The sequence below is a fragment of the Ranitomeya variabilis genome, chromosome 2 (genome assembly GCF_051348905.1).
Source record: "Ranitomeya variabilis isolate aRanVar5 chromosome 2, aRanVar5.hap1, whole genome shotgun sequence".
NCBI classification, from domain to species: domain Eukaryota; kingdom Metazoa; phylum Chordata; class Amphibia; order Anura; family Dendrobatidae; genus Ranitomeya; species Ranitomeya variabilis.
The window spans coordinates 548,283,497-548,298,399 of NC_135233.1; the positions used below are offsets into that span (position 1 = coordinate 548,283,497).

Sequence of the window (14,903 nt, forward strand, 5' to 3'; positions counted from 1 at the left end):
TTCTACTGCTTAACAGAGCATATCTTTGTGTTTCTTCTGTACTCGCCTCATGACTGCTAGTCGTGCTGGGCATTGTTTAGTTTTATTCCAGCTACTGTTAGATACTTTTAGTAATTCAAAGGAAATATTCATAATGGTGAAATATTGGTGAAATAAGGTAATCTAAAATGTACTCTTTGATCTGTAGAGAAATAAAAGGTCATTGATGTTTTTTCAGCATTGAATACTAATTTAACAGACAGCTTATTAATAAAGAATTGAAAACAAGTTATGTAAATTAGCTAAACTAGAAAACTGTTTCTCTAGTGACACCCATTGGAGGAAGCTGCCCTATATGGCTGTTGTCCAACACTTTAACAATCCTTGCAACACGACCTATAATATTCCCCAAACCAGAGTTTTCTCCAAAAGTGACACCCATCTGCAGATAGCTGGTGTCAGTTTCTTGCATTTTGCCAATGCTAAAGTTGGCTAAGTGACAGAAAGGGTTTGACTTATAGTCCAAAAATATGATAGTTACCCTATAAGACACACCAAACCATAAGATGCACTTAGGTTTTACAGGCAAAAAAAGGGGAAAAAATTGCAGTGGTCATGACTCACTGTTATGGGGGTAATGTCCTCCATCCCGGTATCCATGTCCCCCCCATCCTGGGCCCTTTTCTGGTATATATTTGGTCCATCCTTGTGTATATGTCCGCAATTCTGGTCCCCATTCTGGCATATACAGTTGAAACCAGAAGTTTCCATGCACTATATAAAAAGACACACATGCATGTTTTTCTCAATATCTGATACGAAATCAGAATAAACCTTTCCCGTTTTAGGTCAATTAGGATGCCAAAATAATAAGAGAGTATGTTTTAAGGCATTTTTGTTACTTACTCCAAAGTCAAAAGTTTACATACACTAAGATTACTATGCCTTTAAATAATTCTGGACTGCCTGTATGATGTCATGTGTTTGGAAGCTTCTGAGAGGATATTTTTGACAACATCTGAGTTAATTAGAGACACGTGGATGTATTTTAATGCTCACCTGTAGCATCACCTGTTATAAAGCATCATGGGAAAGTCTAAAGAAATCATCCAAGATAACAGTAAGATAATTGTGGACTTGCAAAAGTCTGGCTCATCCTTGGGTAGAATTTGAAGATACCTGAAGGTGCCTCGTTCATCTATACAAACAATTATATGCAAATACAAACAAGATGGGAATGTCAAGCCATCATACCGCTCAGGAAGGAGACGGGTTTTGTGTCCCAGAGATAAATGTGCTTTGGTCCGACGTGTATATCATCCCAAGGACAAAAGCAAGACCTTGTGAAGATGATGACAGAAGCTGGTATGATTGTCAATATCCACAGTGAAACGAGTACTGTATCAACATGGGCTGAAAGACCACTCTGACAAGAAGAAGCTATTACTCCAAAAGAAACATAAAGCGAGATTAGTGTTTGCAAATGCACACAGGAACACAGACATTAATTTTTGGAGTCAGTACTCATACTGCTGTACGGTACTTACATCATACTGCTGTACGGTACTTACATCATACTGTTGTACAGGACTTACATCATACTGCTGTACGGTACTTGCATAATACTGCTGTACGGTACTTACATCATACTGCTGTATGGTACTTACATCATACTGCTATACAGTACTTACATCATACTGCTATACAGTACTTAAACTAGAAAATTGTCATAGAGTGCTTGAAAGGAATCTGGCAGTTGCTATGTGCTACCCAATCCACGGGCAGCATGTGTCAGGCTCTGGTTGGATAATTTAATTTAGGTATGCCTAACTAATGTGGCGTTTCAGAGGAAAAACATAGAATACAAGCCGCTGGGGCGGAACATTTGTTTGACAGCCGGGTCCCCAGTCTGCTGCCCTGGAGTGACAGGTCTCTCCCTATACACGCACACTGGGGGAGATTGGTCATTCCAGGTCAGCAGACTGGGAGAAGCCGCCGGTGATCTACCTGTCCAACCAGTCTCCATGTGGCTCAGTCCCCGTTGGCTTAAGTATGTTTTCCTCTGAAACGTTGCAGCACATCAGCGTCAGACATACGTGACTGAGATCATCCAGCAGTACGTGATATGTGCCACCGTGTGGATCAGCAGCATGTATCGGCTGTCGGTGCCCTAATAATGCCGCTGTTCAGAACACATTAATCATCAGCCCAGGATTGTTTCACTCCACATTTTGGGCCAACATTTGTTTTTTGGTAAAACACAAGCAAATTACTATTTGCTGGAAGAAACATGATCGCAACGACAGGGTGCTAGTTTTAAAACCGACTGTACCAATGCTTTAGTTCATTGGATCCCAATATAGGGGCAACATGGTGGCTCAGTGGTTACTACTGTTGGGTTGATGTCCTGGCTTCAAATCCCACCAAGGACAACATCTGCAAGGATGGTTTTTGTGGGTTTCTTTCCACACTCCAAAGACATACTGATGGGGAATATAGATTGTGAGCCCCAATGGGGACAGCGATTATGTCTGTAATTAATGGCACCATATCAGCACAATAAATAAAGAAGCATATCTTTTCTGCTATATAATTTTTGCTCCATGGTCCTCTACCTTTATCATGAAGGTTTTCCTCTATTACTGAAGAGTTTTTTCATATGTGATTACAGATGAATCCGACACAAAGGAAACTGTGCCGTGCATTATCATATACATGGTCTCTGGAGCTTTTCTCTCCTGCAGCCACACAATGGAGCCACTGTCTAGGCTCCCTACATGTCCATGAGGATGTACGCGGCACCATTACTGCTTTCTATTCCTCTCCATCGTCCTGACAGCTGCTGCAGATAGACGCTTCGAAAAATGTTCCCTTGATTTATTGTGAAAACCATAATCAAACAAAAGGGATGTGAGCCGCGCGGATTCTCTGTTCTCTCCTGAATTCTGCATAATTCCTCTAATCATTTCTGATTAAACATTTATTTCTTGTTTAAAGGGAAAATGCTAAGATTAAATGTTTCATGTCCCTAAATGTTTTTTGCATCTGTTTTTTTCCTATTTAATAAAGTTTGCAATAGAGGATACCTCAATGATAATGAGATCACTACCATTCTGGAGCACAGTATGGGGTTTTCCATCATTCTGCCGGATGCCAGTGCCTTCCTCTTCAGAATCTGCGGGAATGGCTTGGTCGAGGGACCAGGATATCTCTAACTGCAAAGGCTTTAAACCTCCGGGGCGTCCATAACACTAGCATTAACATATGACTGCATTTATTATCTCATTAAGGTCACTATTTTAATTGCTTCCCTTTCGTTTACTCCATCATTTTTCTCCAATTTCCCCCTTACCTTAATGAGATTACCATCTTCGTGTCACACGGTAGGTAATTACACAGGTATCACTCGTTGTCGCCTCACCCATCCTTCTCCCAGTTCTGCAACTCCTTGGTTTTCTTTCCTCTGATGACAAACCTAAATAAATCTTACCTATCCAATAACCATTTTAGATGTACATGATTGTGTGTGATGCCCTCAGACTCTTTGCCCACTTCTGCCACTCGTGATTGTGCATTATATCTTCTTGTCTTGGAGTAATCATTGTCACTATGAGCTTTCTACATTTTTGCCATTGGGATTTTTCACATTCCTCAAGTCAAAACTACTTCCGCTTCTTCAAGTTAGATGGTTTCCTCTGATGAATAAAAATCCTAAAGTCTGACCATAGGTTGTTAATTGGATTAAGGTCTCGTATTTGACTAGGCCCCTCCAAAACATTTAACATTTCTCCTTAAACCGCTCAAATGTTGCTTTAGCAGTCTGCATTGGGTCATTGTCTTGTTAGAAGGTGAACCTACAGTCATGGCCAAAAGTATTGACACCCCTGCAATTCTGTCAGATAATACTCAGTTTCTTCCTGAAAATGATTGCAAACACAAATTCTTTGGTATTCTCTTCATTTAATTTGTCTTAAAAGAAAAAACACAAAAGAGAATGAAGCAAAAAGCAAAACATTGATCATTTCACACAAAACTCCAAAAATGGGCCAGACAAAAGTATTGGCACCCTCAGCTTAATACTTGGTTGCACAACCTTTAGCCAAAATAACTGCAACCAAACGCTTCCGGTAACCATCAGTGAGTTTCTTACAATGCTCTGCTGGAATTTTAGACCATTCTTCTTTGGCAAACTGCTCCAGGTCCCTGATATTTGAAGGGTGCCTTCTCCAATCTGCCATTTTTAGATCTCTCCACAGGTGTACTATGGGATTCAGGTCTGGACTCATTGCTGGCCACCTTAAAAGTCTCCAGTGGTTTCTCTCAAACCATTTTCTAGTGCTTTTTGAAGTGTGTTTTGGGTCATTGTCCTGCTGGAAGACCCATGACCTCTGAGGGAGACCCAGCTTTCTCACACTGGGCCCTACATTATGCTGCAAAATTTGTTGCTAGTCTTCAGACTTCATAATGCCATGCACACGGTCAAGCAGTCCAGTGCCAGAGGCAGCAAAGCAACGCCAAAACATCAGGGAACCTCCGCCATGTTTGATTGTAGGGACCAGGTTCTTTTTCTCATGTAAATGTTGATGCCTTTGCCCAAAAAGCTCTACTTTTGTCTCATCTGACCAGAGAACATTCTTCCAAAACGTTTTAGGCTTTTTCAGGTAAGTTTTGGCAAACTCCAGCCTGGCTTTTTATGTCTCGGGGTAAGAAGTGGAGTCTTCCTGGGTTTCCAACCATAAAGTCCCTTTTCATTCAGACGCTGACGGATAGTACGGGTTGACACTGTTGCACCCTCGGACTGCAGGGCAGGTTGAACTTGTTGGATAAAGAACCTCGACTAACATCCAAACATCCCCACAATCTTGCTTTGAAATCTCTTGTCAATTTTTCTTTTCCGTCCTCATCTAGGGAGGTTAGCCACAGTGCTATGGGCTTTAAACTTCTTGATGACACTGCGCACGGTAGACACAGGAACATTCAGGTCGTTGGAGATGGACTTGTAGCCTTGAGATTGCTCATGATTCCTCACAATTTTCACAATTTGGTTTCTCAAGTCCTCAGACAGTTCTTTGGTCTTCTTTCTTTTCTCCATGCTCAATGTGGTACACACAAGGACACAGGACAGAGGTTGAGTCAACTTTAATCCATGTCAACTGGCTGCAAGTGTGATTTAGTTATTGCCAACACCTGTTAGGTGCCACAGGTAAGTTACAGGTGCTGTTAATTACACAAATTGAGAAGCATCACATGATTTTTCGAACAGCGCCAATACTTTTGTCCACCCCCTTTTTTATGTTTGGTGTGGAATTATATCCAATTTGGCTTTAGGACAATTCGTTTTGTGTTTTTTCATTTAAGACAAATTAAATGAAGATAATACCAAATAATTTGTGTTTGCAATCATTTTCAGGAAGAAACTGAGTATTATCTGACAGAATTGCAGGGGTGTCAATACTTTTGGCCATGACTGTACATCCCAGTCTCAAATCACTGACAGACTGAATCAGGTTTTGCTCAAGAATATCCCTATATTTCACACCATCCATCTTCCCCTCGACTCTCTGTCTTTGCTGCTGAAAAAATCCCCATAGCATGTTGCTACCACCACCATGTATCTCTGTGGGGATGGTGTTATAGGGGTGATGAGCTGTGTTTGGCGTTTACCTTGGTGGACAAAAAATTCAATTTTTGTTTCATCTGATCACAGCAACTTGCTCCATACATTGGGGAGTCTCCCATATGTATTTTAGCAAATTCAAAGAGAGCCTTACAATTTTTGTGTGTAAGTAAAGTTTTTTTTGTCTCTGCCCACTTTTCCATAAAGGCCAACTTTATGGAGTGTACAGCTTATTGTGGTCATATGGACAAATACTCCAGTCTCTGCTTGGGAACTCTACAACTCCTTTAGGGTTACCTTTGGTCTCTCTGCTAACCTCTCTGATTGATGGCCTCCTTCCCCTGCTGAGAGTTTTGGGGGACGGCCCTCTCTTGGCATTTGGACTGGATAATACTCCATTACCAGACCAGGACCATATCTCTGAAACTGTATAGCAGTTTAAAAAAAAAACAAGAATAAATTGAATTTTTACACAGGCCCTGTAGGTTTTGAATTCTTTTTCCCTTAATAATAAAGACCTTCATTTAAAAACTGCATTTTAGGTTTACTCGTGTTATCGTTGTCTAATATTTGCATTTGTTCACACATGCACATTTAAGTGCGACAAACATGTAAAAGTATAGGAAATCAGGAAGGGGCAAACACTTTTTCAAACAACTATATATGTAGTCCCTGTACATTTGATTTTTGGGAAAATTAAGGATCCAAGATGTCTGATTTTGGACTGTCAAATCTTTGGTTTTCTGAGACATATCCAGCAGCAGCTTTCTAATAGAAGGAACACAGGAATGCTCACTCAGCCACCACCAGATATGTCTCAGAGAGCTAACAAGAGGATCGACAGAGAGATGGCTGCAACCGCACAATTGCCCAAAGCATCGTTCAGCCCACAGTCATCTCGTGTATACTTTTTTTTTTGCATGCGGGCATTTGGTTGTGCAATTTGCAAAATAAATCTATTGTCTGCAACCTGAAACCCCCATATACTATCAACTGACGTGTTAATATTTGAGGGCTCGGACTACATTAGTCTACTCTATAGAGGGCTTTACGTATGAGTTTTTATCTCACCGTTTGAACTGTTTGCTGTTCCCGTCACTATTCCCACCCACACCTTTTTATTCTCTCTCTCCCTTGCCCAATTTACTATTTTTTTTCTCATAACTTCTTGCTTCTTCTGTATTTTCTTAATTTAATTTATTGTTTCAAGATTATTGATGATTTGATCATTATTGATTATTTCTTTTTGTGTGCCTTGTATATTTGTTGGGACTTTGGGCCCAAAATTGTTTACTACCCCACCTCCATTTCTCTCATGGACCCTTCTAATAAATCCCCCCCACACTAATGACCCAAGCTTCCCCCTCCCTTAACCACTATTGTTATATCTCTAAAAGCGCTATATAAAAATTAAGAAATATGTATTATTGAATTTAATGACTAAACGTCCTGAATATGAATTTTTTTCACAGTCCTCCTTCACTGACTTAGTGATAGGCAGCAATGAAGAATAATCTAAGTATAGGGCACAAAGATGTCACATATACCTTACCAATGCTCCAAATAGCCATCTATTGAATTCTGGGAATTTTTCATCTTAAATTAAGTGCATTGTGGTAGGATTCTAGTAATAAAAAGAGAAGGAATGAATAATGTCAGATTGAATATGATTTTGGAATTCTAATAAATAAATGTGAAATGTAATAACCTGAGCCAGAATCATGTGCCAGGGATGACGGGAAAATGCAATACATAAGTGGGCTGAATGCCAATTTTGAAAGCTCAAATTATTCCCTGAATATTGTCAGTAGTTTGTATAGACATAGCATGTATTGAGGAGATGGTTCACTATAGAATGCTTTTGGGAGTTGGGGTTTAAATTAGCAAGACAAGGATTTGAGGTGTGATACTTTTGTGATCCAATTGCCATAAATATATGTAGTACAGTGCAAAAGTTTTAGGCAGCTGTATGATTACTTTACCAAAAAAGTGTTAATGATCATCATGTTTCATATGTAGTTTGAAACAGTCATTAACTGAAACAGAAACAGCTGCTTAAGAGGCTTAAAATCGAGTGAGGAATAGCCAAACTCTTGTACAAAGGTGTGGTTATGGAGGACCGTTTCACACCACAAATTATGCACCATGGTAAGTCTAAGCACAGTAATAAGGCACTAAGTAGTTCTACTACATTAGCAAGGTTTTTTCCCAAGAATGATTTCAAATAAGACTGGGGTTTCAATATGCGCTGTTTAAGCTTTTTTTTGAAGAAGCAACAAAACTGGACAATATTGAGGACCGTAGATGCAAAGGTAAGTCAAGGAAACTTAGTGCAGCAGATGAAATCTACATCATGCTTACATCCCTTCAAAACTGGAAGATGTCCAGCAGTGTCATCAGCTCAGAACCATCTGCAACCAGTGTTATTATACTCACCAAGGGGCGGTCCGGTCCGGGGCCTCCCATCTTCTTATGATGACGTCCTCTTCTTGTCTTCACGCTGCGGCTCTGGCACAGGCATACTTTGTCTGCCTTGTTGAAGGCAGAGCAAAGTACTGCAGTGCGCAGGCACTGGGAAAGATTAGAGAGGCCCAGCGCCTACACACTGCAGTACTTTGCTCTGCCTTCAACAAGGCAGACAGAGCACGCCTGCGCAGGAGCCGCAGCGTGAAGACAAGAAGAGGACGTCATCTTAAGAAGATGGGATGCCCTGGACCGGACCGCAGCGGGACCGCCCCTGGGTTAGTATAATCTAACCTATTCTCATAGCAGCTACACCCATCTGCTATTACGAGAAGTCTAGATAGAAGTGATTTAGATGGAAGAATTTGGTCAGAAAAGCATAGTTGAATTACTTGGCCTGTTATGTGGAAGGCATCGTAGCGTCATAACTGTACATAAAACCATAGAAACAAGGTGCGTTCCTAAGAGCGCTCGATTCACATTAATCTTCCAGTGTAAAGAGGCTGACGATCACCTGATGTATGTTTATCAGGTGCAATGATCATTTATTCAGCATAAAAGATCATCATCCTTGGTGGGGCATGGCACTGCCGAGAACAATAGTGTCTTATGTGCACTGAATGATCTTCAACAGATTGTTCAGTGTGCATTTGTTTAGCTAGGTCTGACTAAACTGGCTATTAAATATCTGCCGGTCGAAAAATTTTTACTGCCACTGGCTGGATTGTGGAAACGAACCCTAAGACATGACCAACTGTAGCATCTATCAGAAAGGATGTTCCTCAATAGATAAATTAAGAAACTCCTCAGGATTCTGTGCAATTTGTGCCAAAACAAAACTGCTTTTAATGACTTGCACTATATTTAAGTGTTTAAAACATTTTCTGTCAACAAGGTGGCAAGACCTTTTCTTTTTGAACCACTTGATATACACTCACTGGCCACTTTATTAGGTACGCCATGCTAGTAACGGGTTGGACCCCCTTTTGCCTTCAGAACTGCCTCAATTCTTCGTGGCATAGATTCAACAAGGTGCTGGAAGCATTCCTCAGAGATTTTGGTCCATATTGACATGATGGCATCACACAGTTGCCGCAGATTTGTCGGCTGCACATCACCACCACCAGCCTGAACCGTTGATACAAGGCAGGATGGATCCATGCTTTCATGTTGTTTACGCCAAATTCTGACCCTACCATCCGAATGTCGCAGCAGAAATCGAGACTCATCAGACCAAGCAACGTTTTTCCAATCTTCTACTGTCCAATTTCGATGAGCTTGTGCAAATTGTAGCCTCAGTTTCCTGTTCTTAGCTGAAAGGAGTGGTACCCGGTGTGGTCTTCTGCTGCTGTAGCCCATCTGCCTCAAAGTTCGACGCACTGTGCGTTCAGAGATGCTCTTAGGCCTACCTTGGTTGTAACGGGTGGCAATTTGAGTCACTGTTGCCTTTCTATCAGCTCGAACCAGTCTGCCCATTCTCCTCTGACCTCTGGCATCAACAAGGCATTTCCGCCCACAGAACTGCCGCTCACTGGATTTTTTTTCTTTTTCGGACCATTCTCTGTAAACCCTAGAGATGGTTGTGCGTGAAAATCCCAGTAGATCAGCAGTTTCTGAAATACTCAGACCAGCCCTTCTGGCACCAACAACCATGCCACGTTCAAAGGCACTCAAATCACCTTTCTTCCCCATACTGATGCTCGGTTTGAACTGCAGGAGATTGTCTTGACCATGTCTACATGCCTAAATGCACTGAGTTGCCGCCATGTGATTGGCTGATTAGAAATTAAGTGTTAACAAGAAGTTGGACAGGTGTACCTAATAAAGTGGCCAGTGAGTGTATATGCTTAAATGTGTGCCAAGACGTATGGCAAAATTGTAGCATACATCCAGCGCCGATTGGCATCAGGGATCTTGTGATATAACAAAGTTATGAGATCTGCAGGAGAGCCAGTGTCGACCCCTCTAGAAAAATATCGGAGGGGAGAAGAACATTTTACAGGGGAGAAACGCGAGGATTGAGAAGGTGATGTCCGATTAGTGGACAACCCTTTATAAATGTCTATTCTAGTTTTTGATAAATCTCCCCCAATATGGTTCATTTTTGGGATGAAAGGGAGTAAATCGATGTAGACACAACTTTACTACCATGGAAAAATGTCTTATGTTGTGATTGAGACAATGTGAAGCAGTCGTGGGACAGACATTAGCCTTCAGCACCAACTATAGTGAGCCCCATCCGTTAGATATCATCATCATAGAATCCACAAGGGCAGGAAGCCTGGGGGCAGATGCCCATGTATAAAAGCTGCTGCTTTCAGGATAAAAAAAAAGAATTTCAGAGGAAGCAGGCCGAAAGTGACCTGATTTTGATAATCTGTCTGTTGTCCATGCTCACTAATAGCAGGTCCCATACACATTCGTACTGTCCACACGGGAGTCCGCTTTAATCACACTGAGTGATTCCGGCGCTGGTGCTCGCCTCAGATGCTTGATTTGATGCAATTAAATTGATGATCTGAAAATTCTGCCACAGTTTTCCATAGAAAGGGATGTCCAGGATAATTAACAATTTTTGCTTAGTGTCTTTTTCTAATTGATTGTAAGCTTTGTAGCGACAATTCTCTATTAGATTTCAGTATACCCCTTAGACCACTCCAGGAGACGGCAACTGAAATCCAAACTCTCAGTATTTATTGAGAGACGTCTGCATCGGGGCATGTTGTAAGTTGTTGTTTCACAACCGCAGCAGTCTGCTGCCCCCTTGTCGACTTTTTGAAGAGGGTCTGTCACCGGTCTGGAAGTGGCTACTTTTTGTTCTTATTTCATTCCTGCTTCCAAGAGTATTGTGTTTTTTTTTTTTTGTTTGTTTTTTTTAAATCTGCCATATGGGCCTTTTTATGATCTTTGCCAAGAGAGCGGAAATAAAAAGCTAAAACAAATTGTACTGTACTGTAGTGCTGCAGTGCACAGGCACGGGGAAAGGTCAGAGAGGCCCGACACCTGTGCACTGCAGTACTTTGCTCTGCTTTCAACGGGGAAGACAAAGTACACCTGCACTGGAGCCGCAGCGTGAAGACAAGAAGAGGACATCCTCCTATGAAGATAGGAGGCCCCCCTACCGGACCATGATGCCCATCGGACCGGACCGCCCCCCCAGGTGAGTATATTCTAACCTTTTTCTCATCTTTCAGGATACATCGGGGGCTTATTTACAGCAATAAAAAATGCTGTAGATAAGCCCCTGATGCTGGTGGGCTTAGCTCATCTTCGATTTTGGGGGTGACTGGTTCCCTTTAATGTAGCTTGCTGGATTAATTTGGAGACCAGCAGCGGACATTAAGCAGAAGAGCGCTGGAAGGAAGCGCTGCAGGCGATAAATCCAATCGGTGAGGTTATGGATATAACTAGTGATGAGTGAGTGTACTCGTTGCTCGGGTGATCTCCGAGTATTTGTTAGTGTTCGGAGATTTAGTTTTCATCACGGCAGCTGAATGATTTACAGCTACTACCCAGCCTGAGTACATGTGGGGGTTGCCTGGTTGCTAGGGAATCCCCACATGTGTTCAAGCTGTCTAGTAGCTGCAAATCATGCTGCTGAGGCGATGAAAACTTAATCTCTGAGCAATTACAAATAATCGGAGACCACCCGAGCGTGCTTGGGAAAACCAGAGCAACGAGTACACTCGCTCATCACTAGATATAACCAAAAAAAACTTAGGTAATCGACTTTGGGGTCAGTAAAACAAGGTTTTGCTTCTTTTTATCTGAAGGGAATCTCTCCCGAAATGCGTTATGTTTTAAACCATAAAATATAATTTATTTTGTTGTATCCGTAGTCTCACTTGCTAACTGTGAGGGTGTAGCTCGCAGTATTCTCTGTGTATGTCTTTAGGCTCCTCTATATTACCCAGGGAGCAAGTCCCTTTGGTAAAAAACTATAAATCTTACTACCAAAAAAAAAAAATCCATCTCTGGAATCATACGTCAGAATCTAAGAAAATAAAAAAACTCCGAAGAACAGCAGGAATGAAATAAAAGCAGCAGCTGGCCATTTTTGACCAGGTGACAGTTCCTCTATAAGGTTAAGTTCCCACAAGCATGTAAGAAAAAATCCTCTATTTCCAATCCAGCAAAACGGATGATGACATCCGGTTTTATACATCAGCAGTGAATAAAATGTAAAAGACCAAAAGTAGTTTATTGTATTAATAATGGCAATGTATCCATAAAAATCAGATGCAATACAAATGATGTGTGGGGTATTTGAGTTGTTTTGTGCACTTTTAGACTTGAATGGGCGAGTCTCATCCAAAATATGGAATTTTTTTTTTAGTTTTTCAAGCCGACATTCAGTCCACATAGAAAAAAAATAATAATCTGGCCAGCACTATTGAATAACATTAGTTTGACTGCAGTTTTTTCCACATACAGTACTTGAACCGGTCAATGTACCCATAATAATGTATTTTTTAATGTCATGAAACTGTAAGTATCCAAAATATAGAAATGTAGAAAATGGCAAATATTGTAGATGCGGAGTATAGCCCCAAGAAATTCATATATATATATATATATATATATATATATATATATATATATATATATATATATATATATATATATATATATATATATATATATATATAATCTGCGCTGTGAAGTTTCAATGGGTACATTGCAGACCTGTCGATATATTGGTTGCCATAGCAACGGCGCAGAATGAATCCATATGAGATGTTTAATAACCCGAAGCGGAGAAAACAGTCCGTTTCCATCCACCCAAAATAAACAAAGAAAATTAAAGCCAAGAAATCCGTTCCCTTGAGTTCTCCTGCCTTGTGCAGTGAAGCTTTTGGCAGCGTGTCTGCGATGTATCTCGCCGTAGTCACATAAGTCGTCTTTATAATGGCAGATATTTAGCGGCGTGGTCCGTGGCAGCTGCTGTGACCTTTCCTTGCTGCTGTAGATTTGGAGCCACTGAATCCGCTCATCACAGGATTTGTTCTAAAGAAAAGATTTATACTCCACATTAAATCCTCCTTCGTACGTTGTTGCATATTATGTTAGACTTGCGATAATGGTATAGCTTTTTTTTCACTAAATTTAATTCATTGGGTCTTTTTTAAGTTGCATTCAAGTTCCTTGAGGGATTTAAAGAGAACCTGTCACCAGGTCAAAAGTTGTCAGTTTTTGGCCTCATTTTATTCCGACTACTCCACTGAGTATGCTTTTTTTTGTTATTATGTAAACCAGTTATCCGGTTGCAGAGATATTGGCCTTTTAATTCAGTGTAAATTTTTATCGTCTTTGCAATGGGGCTTGGCTCACAGGGTAATTATGCAGAGACACGCCGCCAGAGAATACAGTAAACCACACCTCCTTGAAAAGACCATAGAAATTACCACTAAATATGAAGGCCCATATCTCTGAAACCATATTAAATGGGCTATTCAGAGCCTATGCAATAAATTCTGAATAGACGCCATTCCCTATCGTCAGAACAGGGTCCTATCACAAGCAATAATCATAGGGGAGGAGGCTGCACATTACAGCTCTCTATACATTTGTATTAAGGCTGTAAATACAAATAACTTTCACCTCTCCTCTGACAACTATGCACAACAGTGCCCCATTCTCAAGATAGATGGGCGAGTCCTACATTTCTCTGACATTTATTGCATATCTTGTGGATAGGCCATATAGTAGTGATGTTTTTTAAAATCTCATGGTTGTGAGCAGTCTGAGGTAATTGTAATGTCACCCAGTGCTCAGGTAAGTCACAAAAATAAGGATTTTCAGCAGAATCAGTAGTACCCTTTAAAGGTATATTACAACCACTCTAGTGATCAGCTGTCACTGCAGGCCAGGTCTGGATCCAGTCACCACTGACAAATAGATTGAAATGTAGTAATACAGGATTCAGATGACCTAACTTACTTGTGCCCTCTAGAACTGTAGTCACACTTATGGTAAATGATACCCCCTCATTCACATTGATATCCATATGCTCATAGACAGGTGGTTGTCTTTATGAAACAGTCCCTTTAAACATTACTGGTGATCTCCGTATTTATAGGTCTCAGTCACTAAGCACTTCAGATGCCACCTGTGTTTCAGTACTTTTAATGAAATCGCTCAGAAAGACCATATGTCATAGCATGTTCAGATGATGATAATTGGCAGACACAGGGATTGGTCGGAACTGCTCTACAAGTACTGTCTGTTAAAGACAAGGGGGCTCACGTCAAGCCTGTTTGGTACTCCTCAATATTTGTAGTATATGGAAATAACATAGGGACACTTTAGTAAGACCAAGCAGACCTAAAATGGAGGGTTAAGACAAGAGGGAATACAAGGTGGCAGCTGTTTCGCATGGATATGCTCCTGAGGAAGCATGGAAGCCCAAGCAAGCTAGATGCTGCTTTATTTGCCCTCTTGCACTAAAACTTCTTGATCTCTGCCAGCCTTGTCTGAATAAAGTACATTGATAAGTTGGCTGGTGAGTGTCATTCATTTTTTTTTCTATATTGTGGATTACATTATATTTATTCCCTACATGAGAAAGCTTCTAGTGCATATGCCGAAAGTATTCAGAGAAGCCCATTCACTCAAAAAGTGCCAAAATGGAGTCCTTTTGGCACCCTTTGAACTGGTTTATGTTAGTATTTTTCAGCAGAATAGAAAAGCATAGTTAGCCATGTTCAAAGATAACCTTCATTTTATTTTTTTCATACGTCAATAGTACACAAGAAAATAAGCAACTTTGCAATACATCTTATCAAAGAAATCTGCTTTTTCCCCACCAGAACTGATCATTCATTCTCAAAATTCTCAATTCATC

The 14,903-nt window shown here is 40.8% G+C and overlaps 1 protein-coding gene across 2 annotated transcripts in view; it reads left to right on the top strand.

Moving 5' to 3' along the window:
• NECAB2 (N-terminal EF-hand calcium binding protein 2) overlaps positions 1–14,903 on the top strand; it is a 414,952-nt gene that overhangs the window by 152,355 nt on the left and 247,694 nt on the right. The window lies entirely within an intron of this gene.